Below are 20,553 nucleotides of genomic sequence, written 5' to 3'. Positions count from 1 at the left end.
AAGGACAAAACCAAACCAACAAACAGAATGTGGAGGATGGCACTTGGTCAGTCTAGACAATATACCCAGGACTGGCCCACCTAATTTGCATGATTCGAGGAGGATGAAAACACAGAAATATGGTTGAAATTGGAAACGACTGAAGTTTGGGAATGAAAGATTAATGTGCGGGCTCGTTTCTGTCCACTTGACACAAACTGGAGTCACCAGAGAGGAAGGAGCCTCAACTGAGACGCCTTCATCATTGTAGCCTACAGGCATGTTGGTACAGCATTTTCTTGATTGCTGGTTGATGTGAGAGGACCCAACCCACTCTGAGTGATGCCATCCTTGGGTAGGTGGTCCTGTGAGGTATAAGAAAAGTAGCTAAATAGGAGCCTAAAGCAAGTCAGTAAGCAGCCTTCCTCTACGGCCTCTCTTTCAGCTCCTGCCTCTGGGTTTTTGTCTAGAGTTCCTACTCTGACTTCCCTTCATGACTGTAAACTGTCAGCTGAAACAAACCTTTTCCTCCACAAACTGCTTTTGGGTATAGTGTTTAATATAGTAATAGAATACAAGCTAAGGTAATTGATATAATGAAGTATTACAGTTCCTATTCTGACTTCCCTTCATGACTGTAAACTGTCAGCTGAAACAAACCTTTTCCTCCACAAACTGCTTTTGGGTATAGTGTTTAATATAGTAGTAGAATACAAGCTAAGGTAATTGATATAATGAAGTATTACAAACGTGGAAAAAGTAGATTTCTCTGAGTTGTAATTCTAAAACAGTGCATCCAGGTTAGTCCTGGCTTGGGTGTAGATGCCTCTGAATCCCAGCACCCAGGAGATAGAGGCAAGCAGTGTTTCGTGAGTTCAACGCCAGACAGGGCTATAGGATGATACTCTGCCTTAAAATACTCAGCTTTCCCTCAGCAGTTTTGCTTGAAGGAATTTATTCTGCAGATGTTATAAACGTGCAAAATGGCACTAATTCAAAGCATTGGCTGCGGCATTGTATGGCTACCCAAGACGGGAAGCGGTGTGAACACCCTCTGCTAAGGACCAGGCTGAAGGAATGACCCGGCCTCTACAAAAATGCACTTTCCCACTACCTTCAAGCATCTTACAATTGTGGCTGCATTCTTCACTTACATGCCTTGATTTTAATCTGTAGGAAACTTGGCCCTAGGATACTACTTACAACTGAGAAATGGAAAAAAAAATTAATGTCTTACTTCCTCATCTATAGAAAGATAGTTAAAGAATGAACATAGAGTTCCCTGTCTCTGTAAGATGTAGCTGTCTGTATTAAGAGAAATTTTTCTAAGATAATTTTATTTTTTGGAAAAAAAAAAGCAAAGCTTTTGCCTACAACCATGTGTATTATGTGACGAATACCATATACCGTCTCTGCTTAAAGTTAACATTTGTATCTCCTGAGGTGAGATGGGACAGAGACCACTTTTTGATGACTATGCTCTCAGATTATTTGACTTTTGAACCATAGGCATGAATTACTTACTGCACAGAAGTGTGCGTATGCACGCTTCCGACACAACATGAACTGAGGGGAAGAGAGCCACAGGGAAGGCAGGCAACATTCATTTCTGTCAAGAGGTGGTCACATAGCACCAGGACTCTGAAGGCATGCTCACCAAAATGGAGGAATCAGAAGGGTGATGAGTCATTCCGTACCCTCTAGGGCTTTAAAACAAATTCAATTTTAAGATCAAATAATAAAGGAACAACGCAGTTCTCAAAAATTAAGAGAGGAAGAGATAGGAGAAGTGAGGAATAGATGAGAGAGAGAGAGAGAGAGAGAGAGAATTCAACTACTAGTTGCATGTATCATGGCAATGCGGTGTTCTCGGCTTAGGGAGCAAGGTGGTAACTGTCTGCTCCGAGCAGGAGACACTGACATGAGGGAAAAGAACAGAATTCAGATTTTCTTTTAAAGATAGAAAAGTCAGGCTTGTTGAATAATTAGGCGTGCCCCCAAACTGGAAAACGCAAGCAGATGACTGCGACCACAGCCTTCCAGGAACCGTCTCCACATCCTCAGTGTCTGCGCGTGAGAATTATACCTGGGTTCTTCATTTCCGTGCCCTGATTTTCATCCTTAGGAAAGTAGGCCTTGGGGTACTACTTGTGATTCTAAAATGGAATAAGTAATGATTTAATTCCCAGCCAGTAAAGGGCAATCCAAATGACAGGCTCCTCCATTTCCCCAGGGCTAGTTTTTAACCTGGGACAGAAATAAGCTGCGTGTATTAAATCAATACAATCACTCACAGCTTAAAAAAAAAAAAAAAAAAAAAAAGGCATTGCTTTGCTGAGTGCACTATACCGACTTACTGCTATTTCTTAACGGCTTACTTCCTTCAGGTGATATAAGCCTGACTGCATCTCAGTGGCAAGCCAGCTCCATCCTTGGGCTTGGTACTCATGGCAGGAAGCCCAGGTCTGTTCCACTGACAGTGGTCAGGATGGTCAAAGACGCTGTGTAACATTTCACAATTCCGTGCCACTCCTGTGCTTCCTCTTCCTCTCTTCCAGGGATCATCTCTGTGAAACAGAGGGAAGACCAGACGGGAAAAAGTGTGAGTGTGTGCCCACCCTCAGGCACAGCTGCTCAGCTTTGTGATCTTTGATGGTTCGGGCAGCAAAATCACTGCCCGCTGCAGCATTTCTTGCTCTTCTCTGGAACCCAGTGCCCCCACACCCCTCAGGAGCACTTTCTCAATTTTCTACCCATTAGCTCCTGAATCATCATTTTTCTCTTCAACCACTCATATGGTCGTAAACTCCTTGTAATTTCTTTTTTTTTTTCCTTCCCCCTTTGCGCCATCAATGACATTGGCTTTGAATTTGAAGCCATCTCCTCTGCTTCAGCCTCTGATGTACCAGGATTACAGGTGTGTGCCATGATCTCCAGCTTCTTATTTTTCACATAAACAAAAACAATGGGCTTCAGTTATGACAATTTCACATGTGAATCGTGCGATGTTCTCATGTACACACACACATACAGAGTCAATCTGGACTGCAGATATGAAGGAAAATGTGATGTTTTCAAAATCCTCCCCCCACCTCCCAGTCCTCTTCTCTTAAATTTATGGCTTACAAACTAATAAGCAAAATGCTAATAACTGAGTGGCTTAAAATAAGCTGGCAAATCAGGGTGCAAGAGAAGGAAGCAGTGGCTTTCCTCACAGGCCTGGACTAGCACTGGAAAGTCAGGTCCTTTCAACAGTGATATTTTAAAGCAGATTTTTGCCCCATGTCTCTCGCTTTAAAAATAACAAACTATGTTCACGGTAAAATGGTTTGACCTGCTCTCTCACAGGTTGCTTGGGATTGGAGCGTAGGTTTTCCAGTTTTCTAATACCTTATGTTCTTCATTGTTTGTGATTCTACTCTTCATCTACCTTCAGAGTCTGCTGTTTGCCCCTGTAGTCAAACTTCCCTAGAAACCGTCTCAGCGTATGAACCCTTACGTTATCTCAGCGGCTGCGTGTCATCGCTCTCTGTCTGCACTCAACTATTATTAATGTATAACATCCTGAGTTACGGAGCAACATTTCAGGTGGGCAGTGGCTAAGCCCTCAGCCATAATAATAGCGATCAGGTCCCAGTCTTCCCCTGGAAGCCTCGACTTCATCGTTTTTTAAGTTGCGGTAATTTACTTCGCTAGGAATAAGTCTACCTGCAATACAGCCTCGAATAGAGCAACTGCTAGTATAGCTTTTATTTTATTTTATTTTATTTTATTTTATTTTATTTTATTTTATTTTATTTTATTTTATTTTATTTTTCCTCAACTATTCCTTCGCTAGTCAGAGGTCTGCCAATGTTGTTGGAATTTGCCTTCCAAAAGAAAAGAGGCCAGTGATGCCCAAATCCACCGTCATCCAGTCACACAGATGACCAAAGTACCTGAAAATGGGCTGGTGATCATGGAACCCTACACAGAGGACAGAATCTTCACTTGCATCCTTTGCCAAAGACAAAACAAAATAAAGTAACAACAACAAAAAACCTCATAAAGTTTAACAGAAGTTGGAATAGTGACGATTTTAAAGTGGTGCTGTTTGTCAATATCTAACGACCACTGAACTAAGAATTTTGTGCCATGCTCAAAGAAAGACACACATAGAAACTCTTTCTGTTCTAAGATTCTGTGATCCGCAAAATATCTCCAAATGAAGTGCCTGTAAATGAGATAAAAAAAGAAAGTTACTTTTTCCGGTTTTTGAATGTATGAACACATAAAAACATCATTTAAAGGCTCATATTGAAACAATTCCTAGTATAGTGGGAGAAGATATTCTTCTATGTCTGCATTGGTGGTTCAGTGGTAGAATTCTCGCCTGCCACGCGGGAGGCCCGGGTTCGATTCCCGGCCAATGCAACCTTATTCTTTCTTTGGACCCTCAATTTTTCTAACACGTTAGCATTACTGAGAAAAAGAATTACAAATTTTCCTTCCTGAACTTTTCCTTTCACTTGTTTCTCCAGCGATCGCTAGCGCCGGTATTCCAAAAGTTTCCTATTTTTTTCCCCGGCATCTTTGTTTGGTTTTTCAGCGTTCTGGTTGTGAGCAAAGCGTAAGAACGCGTGTAGTAAAAATCTTTTTTTTTTATTGTGAAGGAAAAAAAAAGAAAAGAACGAAAACAACCACGGCTGTCTGGAGATGCCGGGGATTGAACCCGGGACCTCACACATGCGAAGCGCGCGCTCTACCACTGAGCTACATCCCCCAGCCAGGAAGATAGCGCTTCATGCGTCTACTTATGCAGTGTCCTGAGCGCGCGCCTGCCGACCAGAGCAAGGATTCTGCCGGACTGCTCCCGCAGAAGCTTCTACGATGCCTTTCTTCCTTTGTACCACCATCCCAGGCTGTGCTCCCGATGCTTTTGGACCGACTCCGTTGCAGGGAGCCGGCAGCCTAAACTTAGCTGCGGGAGTCCGGAGCCTTGAACCGCCAGAGGGGCGGGACCGCGCCCCGCCCAGTTCCCGCCGGGGCCCCACTCCAGGAACCGATTGCGCAGGCGCCGGAGAACCTCGAGGCCTGTGACTCGGGTGCTGAGCTTTGCCTGCAGCTAGGTTACAAACTAAGGCCTCCCCTAGGAGGGCAAGTCCAGGCGGGGATGAGGGCAATGAAGGGCTGGGGGTGTGGGGGCATCAGCGCGACGATGCGGGCACCACTCATGCGACCCAGGAGACCTGTTGCTGCACATGCCTGTCCCTGCATTGAAGGGTTTTGTGGATTGATCTGGGCATCCTGAACGTTTGGAAACCCCCTAAGTCTCAGGGACACCACGTCAGACTTGCGGTTAACCCAGTGACTTAGGACACTTCTGCTCTGCCGTAGATTCTTTAGATGGAGGATACAGCCAACTCTTGCAGCTGAAAGATGATTTTGCTATTTGCTCTTTATTTGCATGAGGCTCAAACTGGAACAAAACGATGCTGCCCCCATTTTGGAGTCTTAGTCCTGTGTAAATGTTTATGATAGCGTGGAGAACCCGCTCTAGATGATTTTTTTCCCCCTTCGGCATTTACACCTTGGGCTAATCGGACTGATTGGTATATGTATAATGGAGAGTTGATTGAGAGACTCTTTTCACGCCCTAAAGTTCCCGTTGGTTGGGTGCAAGCTCTGAGTGGCTTGAGGTAGGTGTGTGTGTCTTCCAGGTGCCTTCAAAACTGACTCCGTGCCAGGGAGGCTGAGTGGCACGAGTTTCAGACACGAATGGTAGCAGGGCAGTATCTGGTGTAGGAGAAGCTGCAGCTGGCTATTTCCATCCACCCTGTAAGGCTGAGGCCGAAAAGCCGCGGCGGAGTGAGGGACTCCAGTTTCCTAGCGCTTCTGGGCTGGTGAGTGGAGGCGGAAGCGTCCAAGTCAGTGGGTGTACCCCACGCTTCAGAATCGCATTCTGCAGTTAGAGCAAGTAAATGAAGACCATGTTTGCCTACAGCAATTTAAGCAACTGATTTTGTTTTTAACGGGAACAAGGCACACTCGGATCTAATTCAGCAGTGATAATGAATGTCTGGGGGGCCAGCTATCAAGTAGGTCAGCTCTGTACTTAAGAATATCCCAGCATTCCTTCCCAAGGAACTAGAGCACAAATTCCTTTCTTCTTTTTTCTTTTATTCTTCTCTCGTATATTACATCCCAACCACAGTTTCTGGTCCCCCCTCCCCCAACTTCTCCCCTCCAACTCCCTGCTCTCCCAGCTCCATTCCCCTACCCCCACCCCCCCCCAAAAAAAAGAACAAAAGAACAGGCCTCTCAGGGACATCAACCAAACACATCATAACAAGCTGCAGTAAGGCGAGGCACATACCATCACATCAAGGAAGGAAAGGGTCCCACTGTCAAGAACACCAAAGGAATACACGTTTCTTAAGCTGATTCCGAATCAGACGTTGGGGGCAGATTCGGGTCTCTACCCCAAAGGTTTTCACCAGGAAAGCTGGGTAGGACGCATGCTTTGTTGGTCATTCTCTGCTATCCTCAGGGTTCCTTTCCTCATTTTATGTCTACTACCCGAAGCCTTCCCTTTCTCAGAGTTCTTTCTCAGGCAATTCTGGATTTGTGGCTGCAAAAGCAGACTCTTAAATAGCCCAGGTTGGTCTTGAACTTGGGACAATCCTCCTGTCTATCTCGCGAGTGCTCGGATAATAGGCACGCTTGAAAGGCTCTCAGAAATTTCTGAGGATTTCAGAGCTAAGACCGAGGAAGCCTCATCTTAAATGCCCTTCCTCCAAGTCCACAAATGCAAAGCCCCTGGAGATTCACCTGATAAAGGAAACGAGCCTGAGCTCTAAAACCAACAGAGGCTGTGAAGTGGTGTCAGTGGCCTAGCTTAGCCCAGGTGGATAGCTTTAACTTACTGGACCATTTTATTACTGTGGTTGACAAAGAGAGAGAGAGAGAGAGAGAGAGAGAGAGAGAGAGAGAGAGAGAGAGAGAGAGAGAGATAAAGAGGGAAAAGGAGGCACGTTTCAGAAAATTCCTTGGATCACATCTATTTTGTATGCAAATAAAACGGCCCAGCAGGCCCAAAGGTTTGAAAAGCTAATTAAATATCCCCAACCATAGAATTAAACAAACAAACAAACAACAAAAAAAACCAAACAAACAACCAAACAATAAAACCAGACCAATTTGGGTTCTGTGCTCCTTACATTCCTCTTGGTTGGAGAAAAATTTCCTCTGTTCCCAGATTGTTTTCCTGCCGTACATTGGACTCTGAGATGTATAGACACACACATGAGTGCACGTATTCACAGTGCCACCTCAGGCTCTACACCTCACCTCTGATACCGTCGGCTGAACTCAGGGGTAACAGGCAGCTCTTCTACCACCGAGCTGACATGCGCTCTCAGTCCTCTTTTCACTTTAATATTTGGGGACAGGGTCTCACTAATTTTCCCAGGGTGTCCATGAACTCTCCAGTTCAGACAGACCTTGGGCTTTCAATCCCCCTGCCTCAGCCTCCCAAAGAGCCGGAATCTCAGGCCTGCACCACTAGAAGCAGCTCAGACTTCCTTCTGAAACAAATGGTATTTATCTCTGGTAATGTGTTCACTTATCTTAACTCAGTTCTTAGCACTCATGTTCTGGCAAGCCTTGTTCATCTCTCCCTTAGAGCCAGTTACAAGTTAAGGTGTCCATTCTCAGGCCAGGAAGGGGCTCCTCATCCGTATTCCTGATTATGGGTTTGAATCACTGGGACAGCTTTTGAGAAAACAAAACAAAACAAAAAACAAACAAACAAACAAAATGTTGCTGTCTATTTGAGCAAAAACCTGGACCAACCATGTTGAATTCTCTAAAGGCGAGTTCAGCAGCAGTCCCTTTTAAATTGTCTGTGTTCATCCACACGTGCCTGTATCTGACGAGGAGTCTGTGTGTAGTGGAGTGTGATGATTTGGTACATGTACACATCACATGATGGTTGGGGCCTAATTAACATATCCATCAAAGCCCGTGTCATGCATTGGATACCCAGAACTTGCTCATTTTAGAACTAGAAATGTGTGCTCAGTGTTCAAGTCTTTCCATTTTCCTCACAGCAGTATCTTTTTTTTTTTTTTTTTTCAGACGATTGCCTTGGGTAGCTAAGGCTGAGAGTCGCCCGCCTTCGTGTCAGCAGGAGAAGCAGCTCACCGCTAAGCGGGTGCTTCTCGAGGCCCCGTGTTAGGCTCACTAGGAAAAGCTAGACTGATCCTTGAACTCCAGCCCCAAGTGCTCTACCTTCATCGGCTTAGGCTGGGTCCGGGGTGTCTGAGAGGCTTCCAGGTAGAGCATTATCGGATTTCAGTGCATACTTTCTGAACTTCTTCCCTTCGTGTGAACACCCAAGGCTGCCATATTTCTAAAAGCGGAAGGCTCGCTGCCCGGAGCTCCCCCACGCTCAGGAATTAGTGTTGCAGGAGGGTGGAGCTGACTCATTCCAATTTCTCGTCCTTATTTTCCTCAATGCAAACTGGTGGAGGCAGGTGTTTCAGCGCTAAAAATGAGCATTTCTTGTCCTCGGCCTCTGTGTTCTTTACCCCACATTCTTGAGAATGGATCCCTCAAGTGAGGTGACCCCGCCGCTTTGCTGCCAATTCCAGAAGGGGCTAGGCGATGTGTGGGAGGGGTGTGATTTGTACATGGCACCCAGCATGCTTTGGTGCTTGTAACTTCCTCATTTAAAATCCTGATTGCTTTACTCAAGCAGTTTTTCCAACACACTGTTTTGTTCCTCAGGGTCATAACTGTTAGTAATTCTTCATCACCACAGTTAATTATCATTAATAACAATCTGAGGGCCAAGAAGGCTGCTGATTACATTTATTACAGAGAAAGTTAATAAACATTACCCTGTTCAATACGTATCCCAAAGTGAAAAATTACGGTGATTATAATCTACATGTAGAGTCAGAAATATTCATCTAACGGTAAGTTAGATCTTAACATGGAAAGTTGCAGATTTTATCACTTAGATTCTAGTTACAAATAGCTTAAAAACAGGAGGGGCATATTTAAAAGGAGAAAGATATTTCAAAATTGTTGCATACCTGGAAAGTGTCAATGGATGTTTTTAAGGAGGGTTATTTTTTTTTTTTTAATTTTTTATTTAACTTTTTTTTTTTTATCAGTTACATTTTATTAACTCTGTATCCCAGCCGTGTTCCGATCCCTCATTCCCTCCCACTCCCTCCCTCCCTCCCTCCCTCCCTCATCTCCACCGTGCCCCTTTCCAAGTCCACTGATGGGGGGGACCTCCTCCCCATTCATCTGATCCTGTTTTATCAGGTATCTTCAGGACTGGCTGCAAAGCCCTCCTCTGTGGCCTAACAGGACTGCTCCTCCCTTCGGGGGTGGGGAGACCAAAGAGCCAGTCATCGAGTTCCTGTTAGAAATAGTCCCTGTTCCCCTCATTTTGGGAAACCAATTGGTTACTGAGCTACCACAGGCTACATCTGAGTGGAGGTTCTAGGTTATATCCATACATGGTCCTTGGTTGAATGTCAGTCTCAGAAAAGACCCTGTGCCCAGATATATTTGGTCCTTGTGGAGCTCCTATCCTTTCCCCATCAGACTAACTCCCCTTCTTTCTTATGATTCCCTGTACTCTGCCAAAGGTTTGGTCATGAGTCTTTGCTTTGAAAACACTGCTAGTTAGAGTCTTTCAGATGCACTCAGTAGACTCCTGTCATACGTTCAATGCACATCCCATCTGTCTGTAAGATGAGGATTGATCATCTTACCCCATGTCCGCTCAATTGATTATCTTTTTTAGGTGTATAGATTTCATTATGTTTACCATATCTTATAGGTCTATATAAGTGAGTATATCCCATGTTTGTCTTTCTCCTTCTGGGACATTTCACTCAGAATGATCTTTTCTAGATCCCACCATTTGCCTGCAAATTTCATGATTTCCTCCTTTTTGATTGCTGAGTAGTATTCCATTGTATAAAAATACCACAATTTCTGTACCCATTCCACCGTTGATGGACATCTGGGTTGTTTCCAGGTTCTGGCTATTACAAATAGAGCTGCTATAAACATGGTTGAGCAAGTGTCCTTTTTGTGTACTTGAACAAACTTTGGGTATATACCTAGCAGTGGTATAGTTGGGTCTGGAGGAAGCACTATTCCTATTTGTCTTAGAAAGCGCCAGATAGCTTTCCAGAGTGGTTGTACCAGTTTACATTCCCACTAGCAGTGGAGGAGGGTTCCCCTTTCTCCACAACCTCTCCAGCATGTGTTATCGCTTGAGTTTTTCATCTTGGCCATTCTGATGGGTGTAAGGTGGTATCTCAGGGTCGTTTTGATTTGCATTTCCCTGATGGCTAATGAGGATGAGCATTTCTTTAAGTGTTTTTCTGCCATTCGATATTCCTCTGTCGAAAATTCTCTGTTTAGCTCTGTTCCCCATTTTTTAATTGGATTACTTGGATTGCTGCTTTTCAGCTTCTTTAGTTCTTTGTATATACTGGATATTAGTCCTCTGTCAGATAAAGGGTTAGTGAAGATTCTTTCCCAATCTGTAGGCAGTCGTTTTGTTTTGATGACGGTATCCTTTGCTTTACAGAAACTTTTCAGTTTCATGAGGTCCCATTTATTGATTGTTGCTCTTAGAGCCTGTGCTGTTGGTGTTCTGTTCAAGAAGTTGTCAAGGAGGGTTATTTTAAGATCAGAAGGGCTAACATAAGAACTACCTCAGCGTGCTATGAAAGATTTTTCTGAATTTAAATGGTCTGTTCAACCATAGGAATTTCTGTAGCCTTCACCTCCCATGTTTAGACATGGAGTTCATGGTTGCTTAAGGTTGTCCCTGATGGATTGTCTCTGATCGCTATCCCCCTGAGGTTAGGCGTTGTGTTTTATCTGTATGGATTTCTCAAAGAAGTAAGCACTGCTGACATCTCTGCATGCCTGTGACACACGCTGCCTTACAGTTCAATGATACAAAGGTAAGAAGAATGCCCAAGGGTAAAAGAACACATGGGATTCTACCCGAGGGAGAAAGATATTTGGAAACAGGGTTATGTGATGGCTGCACAACTTAGTAGACACTCTACAGGTCACATGATCACAAGTGGAATGGGTAAATTTTACAACATGTAAGTTGTAAGGAAAGGGAAGTGTGTATCAAACTGTGTCAACAGTAGAATGGATTCCCTTGGGAAGTTCCTCGTGCACATTGTGTTTCATGTAGATAGGAAAAAGTCATAGGATGATGCACAGAAGATGGAGACTGGATGAAGATAGCCATTTCCCGTGCCTGCAGAAGCAAAAGAGCACATCTTTGGCATAGATAGGAAATTGCTTTCAGATGGCACCTTACCCAAGAACTGCACTAGAGGGTGAGTGATACCTGTGCAGGCTACTGAATTGAGCCAAGAGGAGCCCAGGGATAATTTGCAATGTAACAGTAACAAACATTCAAGAACATTAGAAATTGCCTATGTTTACAAAAGTAGAGAAGCCAAAAGCAAAAATTTAATCCAACAACACCTCACCCTTGTACTTGTACCCCAACATTGTACCTTCCAAGAATGCTGTTCATTCCTAAAATATGCTCCCCATTCTATGACAAGAGATCTTCTTACCTACAGCTGGCCTCACAGCCACTGAGAGCAGTACCATCCCAAGGCAGGTCTTCTGATGACACGCTCCAGAAACGATGAACCTCTCTCCCTTGGTGTTTTAGAAGCCTGGACCTGATCGAATTCAAGCTGCATAATGAATGTGGAAGGAGAAAGGAGAAGGGCATGAAGGCTCATCACCAACCCTGAGCTGGCTGCACCAGAACTCCAATGGTTGAGAAATACACTTCAAGTTTAAGAATCTCTCTCTCTCTTCCTCACTCCCTCACTCACTTCCCCCTCTCCCCTAAATTCTAATTCACAAAAAGAAAACTTGTTATGATTCTCTCGGGGCCAAAGTAAACACACAGACAAGTGTGGCCAATGTGACTCAACAGACATAAGTGTTTGAAGCAGTGTTAGTTGCTTTTATAGGTCAAGAGAGGAAAGGGGCTCAGGACACTGCTTCCATGGTTGGTGCAGACAAGTTCACCAGCAGACAGCAATTTCATTTTGGGTAACTCTAGGCAAGGAACATATATACTACTTTTTTTGCTTACTTATCCCGTGGAAAGGATGCAAAGGCAATGAGTGCAGTAATGAAATAATTGTCCTCAGCACCATCTCTTTTTTGTGACTGGTTACCAGCACATTAAGAGGGGAAGAGATACCACAGGCATTTTTCTGAATTCAGAAGTTTAACTTCCCAAAGAAAGGCCTCAGTTTCCTCTCTACACCTCCCTTCCTTCTTTTTTCCTTCCTTTTTTCTTTCTCTTTCTTTCTTTTTTTTGGAGACAGAGTTTCTCTATGTAGTTCTGGCTGTCCTAGCACTCACTACATAGGCCAGGCTGGCCTTGGACTCACGGAGATCCGCCTGCCTCTTGAGTATTAGGATTAAAGGCATGTGCCACTACTCCTGCCTTCTCTTCTACTGTACACTCTTTTCTTTCTTTCTCTTTCTTTTTGCAAGTCTTTTTATTGATTCTTTGTGAATTTCATGTGCCTCAATCCCGCTCATCTGTCCATTTCCTCACATATACCCTCTGCCCTTTCAGCCTTCCTCTCCCACAAAAACCCAACAAAACAAAACAATGCAACAACAAAAACATCTTTTTGTGGAAGCTGTAGTGTGTCACAGTGTGTCCCACAGTACACCCTTTTGTCCACATATCTTTCCTTGCAAATGTTCATTGCAATGAGTCATCGGTCTGGTTCAAGGCCTGTGCCTTTTGCTATACTATCAATACTGGACTCCTCTCAGATATCCTATTATTACCCTGTGTCATAGAGATCCTGCAGATTTGGATCTGCAGAACTGGCGCCTTCACATACTCCAGCACTTTAGAGACGGGGTACATGTTGGGGTGGGCCATCTCAAAGCCCTGGATCTGGGCCTGGTGGGAGATGAGCTGGCACACTTACCAACTCTTCCACACCTACAGCACCAGCGGAGCTCTCTAGCACTGCCCGTGCGGAAGCTGGCAAGATGCAGGGACTACTCTTCTGCTCTCATGCTCTCGGTCTGGCTTATGAATCCTTTCACCAACAGTATCAGCTCTATTGAGATGCCCAGACGAAGTGTGGGTGTTCTCTTGAGTGCTGCAGCCAGTAAGGGGTGGGGAATAGATCTGTTTTCATGTCCACTTTGCCCAGGCTAGGGTTGCGGCCAGTTCTCCAGCCTGCCATAGGCGCCAAGGGGTTGAGAGAGAGGGGGCATCTTTTCAGAGATTTCACAGCACTGTTGGCCAGTGAGGGGTGGAGCCAGCTCTCCCACTCACACCCTCCTGGCAGGCTCACCCCGAAAACCAGGCCCAGCCCTACCATGTTTCCTGGGCTCCTCTCCTGGGTGCTGCAGCCAGTGCGGGGTGTAGCCAGCTCTGCACAGCCCCCACCCCTCAACCTGGTCCTAGGCAGCAGCCCAGTCAAGGGACTTCCTCATGGCCTTTGGTGGTAACAGACCCCTGCTTCTGCAGGGCCACAGATAAGGGTGGCAGCATGGGCCAGGACCTCACCATTACCTCAGATGACACCTCTGGCTACTCACATCAGGTTGTTTCTCACCACCCAGGCTCCGTTTCCTCCTCTCTTCATTGTGCAGACACCGTTCTGCTTCTCTTTCTCAACCACCTCTCTCCCATGTATTTGCTCGTCTTAGTGGCTCCTAGGGCCTCTTGGTGTCTGAGACCTCTCAGTAGTACTAAGCCCCTGCCTAGCTGGGACACCCTCAGGTTTACTCAGCCATCCTGGGTCTCACTCTCTTTCTTTCTTTCTTTCTTTCTTTCTTTCTTTCTTTCTTTCTTTCTTTCTTTCTTTCTTTCTTTTCTCTCTCTCTCTGTTTAGTGGTAGAGATTGAACTCTGGGCATTGTACATTCTAGGCAAATACTCCACCTCGGTGCTATATCTCCAGACACTGAGTTCTTTACTGTCCTTCCTTCCTTCCTTCCTTCCTTCCTTCCTTCCTTCCTTCCTTCCTTCCTTTCTTTCTTTCTTTCTTTCTTTCTTTCTTTCTTTCTTTCTTTCTTTCTTTCTTTCTTTCTTTCTATCTTTCTTCATTTGTTTATTTACCTATATTGTGAAATTCCATCCCCAAGAAATTCAGTGCCTCTGGCTCCTGTAGGCACCTGAATATGCAAAGACATATAGAAAATTAAAATAAGATAAATTTTTTTTAAATAAATATTTTAGAGGGAGGGAGCTGCAGCTGGGAAAAAAATGAATAAACTGCAATTAATATATTAAAAAATAAAAATTTAATTAAAAAAGTAAAGAAAAATATTTTATTAAGTTTGTTGACTCACCTTTGTAATCACAGCACTTGGGAAGCTGAGACAAGAGGAGCACCACGAGTTGGAGTTCAGGAAGCCAGCCTGATCTACATCATGAGTTCTAGGCTAGCCTGATCTAAAAACTGAGACTCTGCTTCAAAAGCAAAAATAAAACTGCAAATGTTGTATACAATCTCAGGGGGGAAATTCCAAAGCAAAATAAATAAATAAATAAATAAATAAATAAATAAATAAATAAAATCAGAATACATATAATTATATAATGACAATATATCTACACATATGCTTTAAAATCACTGAAAAAACTTACCTAATGTAAGAAAGACATTTCTAATACCAACCACTAAATATTAATTGATGAGGAATACACTAGAAATATAAATTATGAGAGAAGGAGGTGTTATCTAATTTTCTGGCTTGAACAATTTCACACAAAGTGGCAAAGAAAAAGAAAGTATTCAAAGGGATGTATGTTTTATTTTTGCTTTTGTTTTTGAAGTAGGACATATCTATGTAGCCCAGGCTGTCCTTGAACTGATGATCCTCCTGCCTGAACCTCCAAGTGCTGAGATGATAGGCATGCACCACTGTATCCAGATGACAGTGAGTTTTAGTGTTAGTCATTAACTCCATCTCTATTTTCTTTAATTTGGAATATATCGGTCTGTCCCACAGGAGAGCTTACATAGATGTTAGCACATTTTTGGAGACAAGAAGAGGTGTTTGGCATTGAAATATGCATATGGACTTGAGTCAGTCATTCTTGGGAATGGATGCCTTAAAACAACACTCAAGGCTGTAGCAGGAAGATAGTGAGTTCCAGCCAGATAAGCCAGGGATGCTGTTACTGAAAGGCTCTACTGTTGAGTAAATAAAGTCATAGGGTTGGATGAGCGTACTTGAGAAGAACATGAGGAACCAGACAGAAAGGAATAGGGAGCCTAAAGATCAAGAAAGAGTGAAAAAGAAAGGCTGCGGAGACAGGAAAATCCAGACCATCTCAGAGATCCCAGTAGAAACAGAAGGCTTTCAAAAGGTGTTTAAGGGTGGGGATTAGAATCAGTGTTAGAGCTTTGGCCTAGAATATGGGAGGCCCTAAATACAAAGGGAACTGCAAAGGGAAGAAAGTTTTAGCTTTAAAAAACTGCAACTTGAGGAATCAGATAGCAAAATCCAGAGTTAATGTTTCCATTAGAGTAAGAAACATAAGGAACATCTGGTTATCTTTAGTAACAGTTATTTCACTATAAAATTGAGTGCTAATTCTCCTAGTAATTTCTCTGCAATTTACAGTGGTTCTTTCTGGGACAATTCTGTCTTTCTTTTACTGAAACAGCTGTTTCATGCTTTCTACCCTTTAGTACTTACCTCAAAGAAATTTTCTTTGAAGTAAATTCATCTGGAAATAAGAAAGGACAAGCGGATAAATCACTACTCTACTGTTTTTATCTCTACCCCTAAATAATATTTATTCCTTTGCTCAGTCAACAGCTCTCTGTTGAGCACCTATCAAACACTCAGCCCTATGTTACAGTGGGGCACCACACAGCAACACAGTTCGAGCCATTCCTGACCTCACTACACTTAAGGTCAAAGATTAACAGCCAAATGCAGAAGATATATGTGAGAGATGAATGTGGGAGTGTAGTTTTGTGTATAATTACAGTCCAAGAACTTGGGAGCCTGAAGCAGGAGATTGGCCATGAGTTTGAGGGCACCTGGAACTACGTAGGAAGACCATGCCCCCCCCCAAATAAATAAATAAATAAACAAACAAACAAACAAATGAATGAATTGCAAAGAGGTCATTAACAGTTCGGAAGACATATGGCTGGAAGGGCCAAGAGTTCTACATGAGCGCCCAGGGGAAAGCTTGGTCCATATTTAAGGTATCTGGAGCAGTCTGATGATACAAAGTGTGAGCAGCAGTTACACATTGAAGCTAAATAAAGAAATGGAAAGGTCCATCTAAACAGAAGGAGCAGAAGAGACAATGACTGAGAAGCCAAAACCACGAAATCCTGTGGATGGGCGCCTGTGTGTGTCAGTGTATAAGTGTGCACCTTAGTTAGTGTGGGCTATGAAAAGCAAAAGATGGGACTGAGAAGCAGGCAAGATCCAGCTGATGCAGGGCCTTGTCAAGATCACAGAGCCCAGAAGCTCTATGTTGAGTTTGGTGGAGGTGACAGCATAAAATTTCATTTTAAAAAAACGGGGGCTGTCAAGATCATCAGGTAAAGGTTTGGCCAAGCCTGACAGCCTGGGTACATGCTGAGTGTATACATGTACACATACACACAGGTGAACACACTCACATACAAATCAGTATATAAATGCAAACAACAAAAACTATTTCAGCTGTAATGTATTGGATGAATAGAAAGGCAACCAACAGAAAGCAAGAAGACCACTGGAGACTTTACACAGGATTTATTTATTTTTAATGTATTTATATGAGTGTTTTGCCTACTTGTATGTACATGATGTACATAAGTTCAGTACATGTGTAGTTAGAAGAGCAGCCAGTGCTTAACTACTGAGCCATTTCTCCAGCCCCAACTGGAAGCTTCTTTGAATCCAGAAAAAAGTCCATTTTGAGAAAAAAAAATATTGATTTAGAGAGCTTATGCAGTCCATTATAGTGACAGCTAACAGCATACACATAAAGTTTTATAATGACTGTACATGGAAATGGCAATATTTTTGATATTTGCATTAAATAGGATATATTATTAAATCTATTATCTAGTAATAGGTCTGTTGTATTGATGGCACAATATATTATTGCTATTAAATATATATATATGGGGAGTTAGTCTGATGGGGAAAGGATAGGAGCTCCACAAGGACCAAATATATCTGGGCACAGGGTCTTTTCTGAGACTGACATTCAACCAAGGACCATGTATGGATATAACCTAGAACCTCCACTCAGATGTAGCCTGTGGTAGCTCAGTAACCAATTGGTTTCCCAAAGTGAGGGGAACAGGGACTATTTCTAACAGGAACTCAATGACTGGCTCTTTGGTCTCCCCACCCCCGAAGGGAGGAGCAGTCCTGTTAGGCCACAGAGGAGGGCTTTGCAGCCAGTCCTGAAGCTACCTGATAAAACAGGATCAGATGAATGGGGAGGAGGTCCCCCCTATCAGTGGACTTGGAAAGGGGCACGGTGGAGATGAGGGAGGGAGGGAGGGACTAGGAGGGAATGAGGGATCGGGACACGGCTGGGATACAGAGTTAATAAAATGTAACTGATAAAAAAAAATAAAAAAAATATATATATATATATATGTATTGTGGCTTTCAGAAAATTAAACAAAATCTACATGTGTAGTTCATGTTGTATTTCTTCTGGATGGTTCAGGTTTGGAGCTTCACAGCAGAAATGAAAAAAAAAAGTCTAGGAATAAAGAGATAGAAAGTGGGTTTGGCAGAACTCACATATCAACCAGGCCCATAGAAGAGAAGCAAGAGGAAGGAATAAAAGGAATCTCAAGGTTTTCACTTGAGCATGTCCATAAAAGTAGAGAAAACTCCAGAAACCTTGGGGCAAGAAATTCTTTGTTTTGCTTTTAAGATGAGAGATATAAAACATCTTAAAAGGCAAGATATTTGAATGGAAGTAGAAGGTATCAGACAGGATCTCTGAACATATAAAAGACATTCCTTAACGAGAAGAAAGAGTTTTTTTGTTTTTTATCATAGCATAAGATTTTTTTTAAAACATAGAATAAACAAAGCAGCAGGATGGATTCTGGGCAAAGTTTGTTAAACACAATGGAATACAGTTATATGAAAAGGCTTTTCTTTAGAGACAGCAGGAGGGTAGGAGACAGGGAGGGAGAGAGAGAGAGGGAGAGAGAGAAACACATACAGAAAGAGGCAGAGAGAGAGAATGGGAAAGGGGTTAGTGATGAGGGAAGTTGATTTATAACACTTTAGTCATCCAATAAATATTAGTTTTTCTTAACAGCTTACATAAAAATCAATAAGTGATTCTATTTTGTAATTTCATATTAGAATCATATTGTATTGTTTCCACAAATAATAGAAATTGGTTTGTCTTTCTCTCAACACACGCACACAGGCACACACGCAGAGACCCATACATTCATCCGTACTAAAATATATGAATACAAGTTTGAGACAAAAATGTTCCTGAAGATTTTGGGGAAATTTATCATGTACATATTTTTTGGTCATTGCAGCTAGCGAAAAGATTGTCTTGCAGCACTAGCAAAAGAACTTCAAATTGTGCTCAAACACTAGCTCTAGAGGTTAAAGGCCGGCCACGCCCATCCTGAAATAGCGTTTTAGCAGCAGATTTTGATGGTGACCACTGCTGAACCAGGAGACAGATGACCTGGTTTCCAATTCGATGGCGCGGCGATCATTTGGGGTCTGGAAGAGAAGACACTTATCTTTGCTGAATATCCACCTTCCCATCTGTAGAAGACAGGTGGTTTAAACAGCTCTTCAAATATCACAAATGTCTTCACCTTTGTGAGAATTCAGTAGAAAAATGCACAGGAAGGGCCTTTGCAACCTGTGAAATGCACCTATAACTTGGTAGATGACAGAGGTTCTCACCTTCCCTCTAGTGAAGATGTTTCCTTTTGTTTTGACACAAGGTTTTTACACCGTAGTTTAGGACGGCTTTGAGCTAGCAGCAATCCTCCTGCCTTTCCCTTCAGAGCACTGGGCTTAAATAGTGAAGATTTGTTTTTTTTCAAAAATCACGGCTGCTATTGTGTTAATAAAATTCATTTTTATTACCAGTGTTCAGAATCAGATTAAAGTGCAGGATTATAATTTTAAAAATTTCATTATTTTGATATGAATGGGTACTTTGTATGCATATATACCCATGTATCATGTACACGCACAGTGGGTGCAGAGGCCAGAAGATGGTCTTGGATCCCCTGGAACTGGAATTACAGATGGTTGTGAGCCACCGTGTGATTGCTGGGAATCAAACCAGGGTCGTCTGGAAGAGCACTCAGTGTTTTTGATCCCCGAGACATCTCTCAAGCCTCTAGAATTACAGTTTTTTGATAGGTGGCTATTTGCCTATTGGCAACTCTGAGTTTTACGGGGTTTCTGTAAGATTCTCCTTTCATGGTGCTGTTAACTGAACTTCCAGCTGGCGCTTGGTAGGTGAAGCTCTACCACGAAGCTCTAGTCCTAATGTCACCATCTCTTTTTTTGTGTTCTTAGAAGCAGGGGTCACGTCCTCAGTGTCATCTGGGTTACATCTTAAGCCAGTTGCCTGCACCCAACACTTCCACAGTTGCTCCCGAAACCTCCTCAAGATCCTCTGTCAAGAACGTCTAGCTTTCCATGTGTAGTGACATATGCCTATAATCCCAGCTCTTGAAAGTGAGGGCAGGTGGAATCAGGAGTTCAAAGTCAGCCTGGATTACGTGAGAATCTGTCTCAGAAAGGATGTGTGTGTGTGTGTTTATAGGGAGACATGGTAGAACACTTGCCTGCCATTTGCAAAACCCTGTGTTCAACCCCCAGAACCAGTAAAATAGATAGATGTTATTTTGTTTTGTTTGTTCGAGACAGACTTTTTCTGTGTAACAAGCCCTAGCTGTCCTGGATTCGATTTGTAGACCAGGTTGGCTTTGAATTCACAGAGATCTGCCTGCTTCTGCCTCCTGAGAGCTGGGATTAAAGTCCCCATATTAGTTTTATAAACAACTCTACATGCCATGCAATCCACCCACTTGAAGCATACACATCAGCAGTTTTAAATATGTTTACAAAGCCTTGAAACTATCTGGGCCTATGGAGCTACGCAAAGGTTCTGTGGAGGCTGAGGATGTGATCAGTGTGTAAAGAACCCCCAAGAATGAAGACAGAAGTGACACAGTATTGCAAGACGCCACCTCCTCCTCTGCTTTCCTAGCAACGGTAGCCTTCTAAACCAGTGTCCTCTGCTTTAAGACAAGGCTAGGCTACTACAGAGAAAACACCGAGGTCAGAGCATGGAATCTTTTCCCCTTCCTTCAAGCTGGAAAAGCCTTGGCCTCAACTTTCTAGTTTATGAATCAGAAGATATCTGTGAGGGGAACTGAATCATGATTTGGTAAGTTGCCTCCTCCATAGGCTATTTCTAATGTAAAGGTCTTTGTCTCTTTTAAGAATGCAGGATCAATCAATGCAGCTTCCTAACATTCTT

At 43.1% G+C, this 20,553-nt stretch overlaps 2 non-coding genes across 2 annotated transcripts; one reads left to right on the top strand and one right to left on the bottom strand.

The window, feature by feature from the left end:
• The first annotated feature begins 4,321 nt into the window (after nt 1-4,321).
• Trnag-gcc (transfer RNA glycine (anticodon GCC)) lies at nt 4,322-4,392 on the top strand. The gene has a single exon. It is a non-coding gene; the product is annotated as a tRNA-Gly (tRNA).
• A 277-nt stretch (nt 4,393-4,669) lies between these two features.
• Nucleotides 4,670-4,741, bottom strand: Trnaa-cgc (transfer RNA alanine (anticodon CGC)). Its single transcript has one exon. It is a non-coding gene; the product is annotated as a tRNA-Ala (tRNA).
• Between the last annotated feature and the right edge of the window lie 15,812 nt (nt 4,742-20,553).

This window comes from Meriones unguiculatus, chromosome 8 (assembly GCF_030254825.1).
Source record: "Meriones unguiculatus strain TT.TT164.6M chromosome 8, Bangor_MerUng_6.1, whole genome shotgun sequence".
NCBI classification, from domain to species: Eukaryota; Metazoa; Chordata; class Mammalia; order Rodentia; family Muridae; genus Meriones; species Meriones unguiculatus.
The sequence above is the reverse complement of the archived record's forward strand: the minus strand, read 5'-3'. Positions and strand labels throughout refer to the sequence as shown.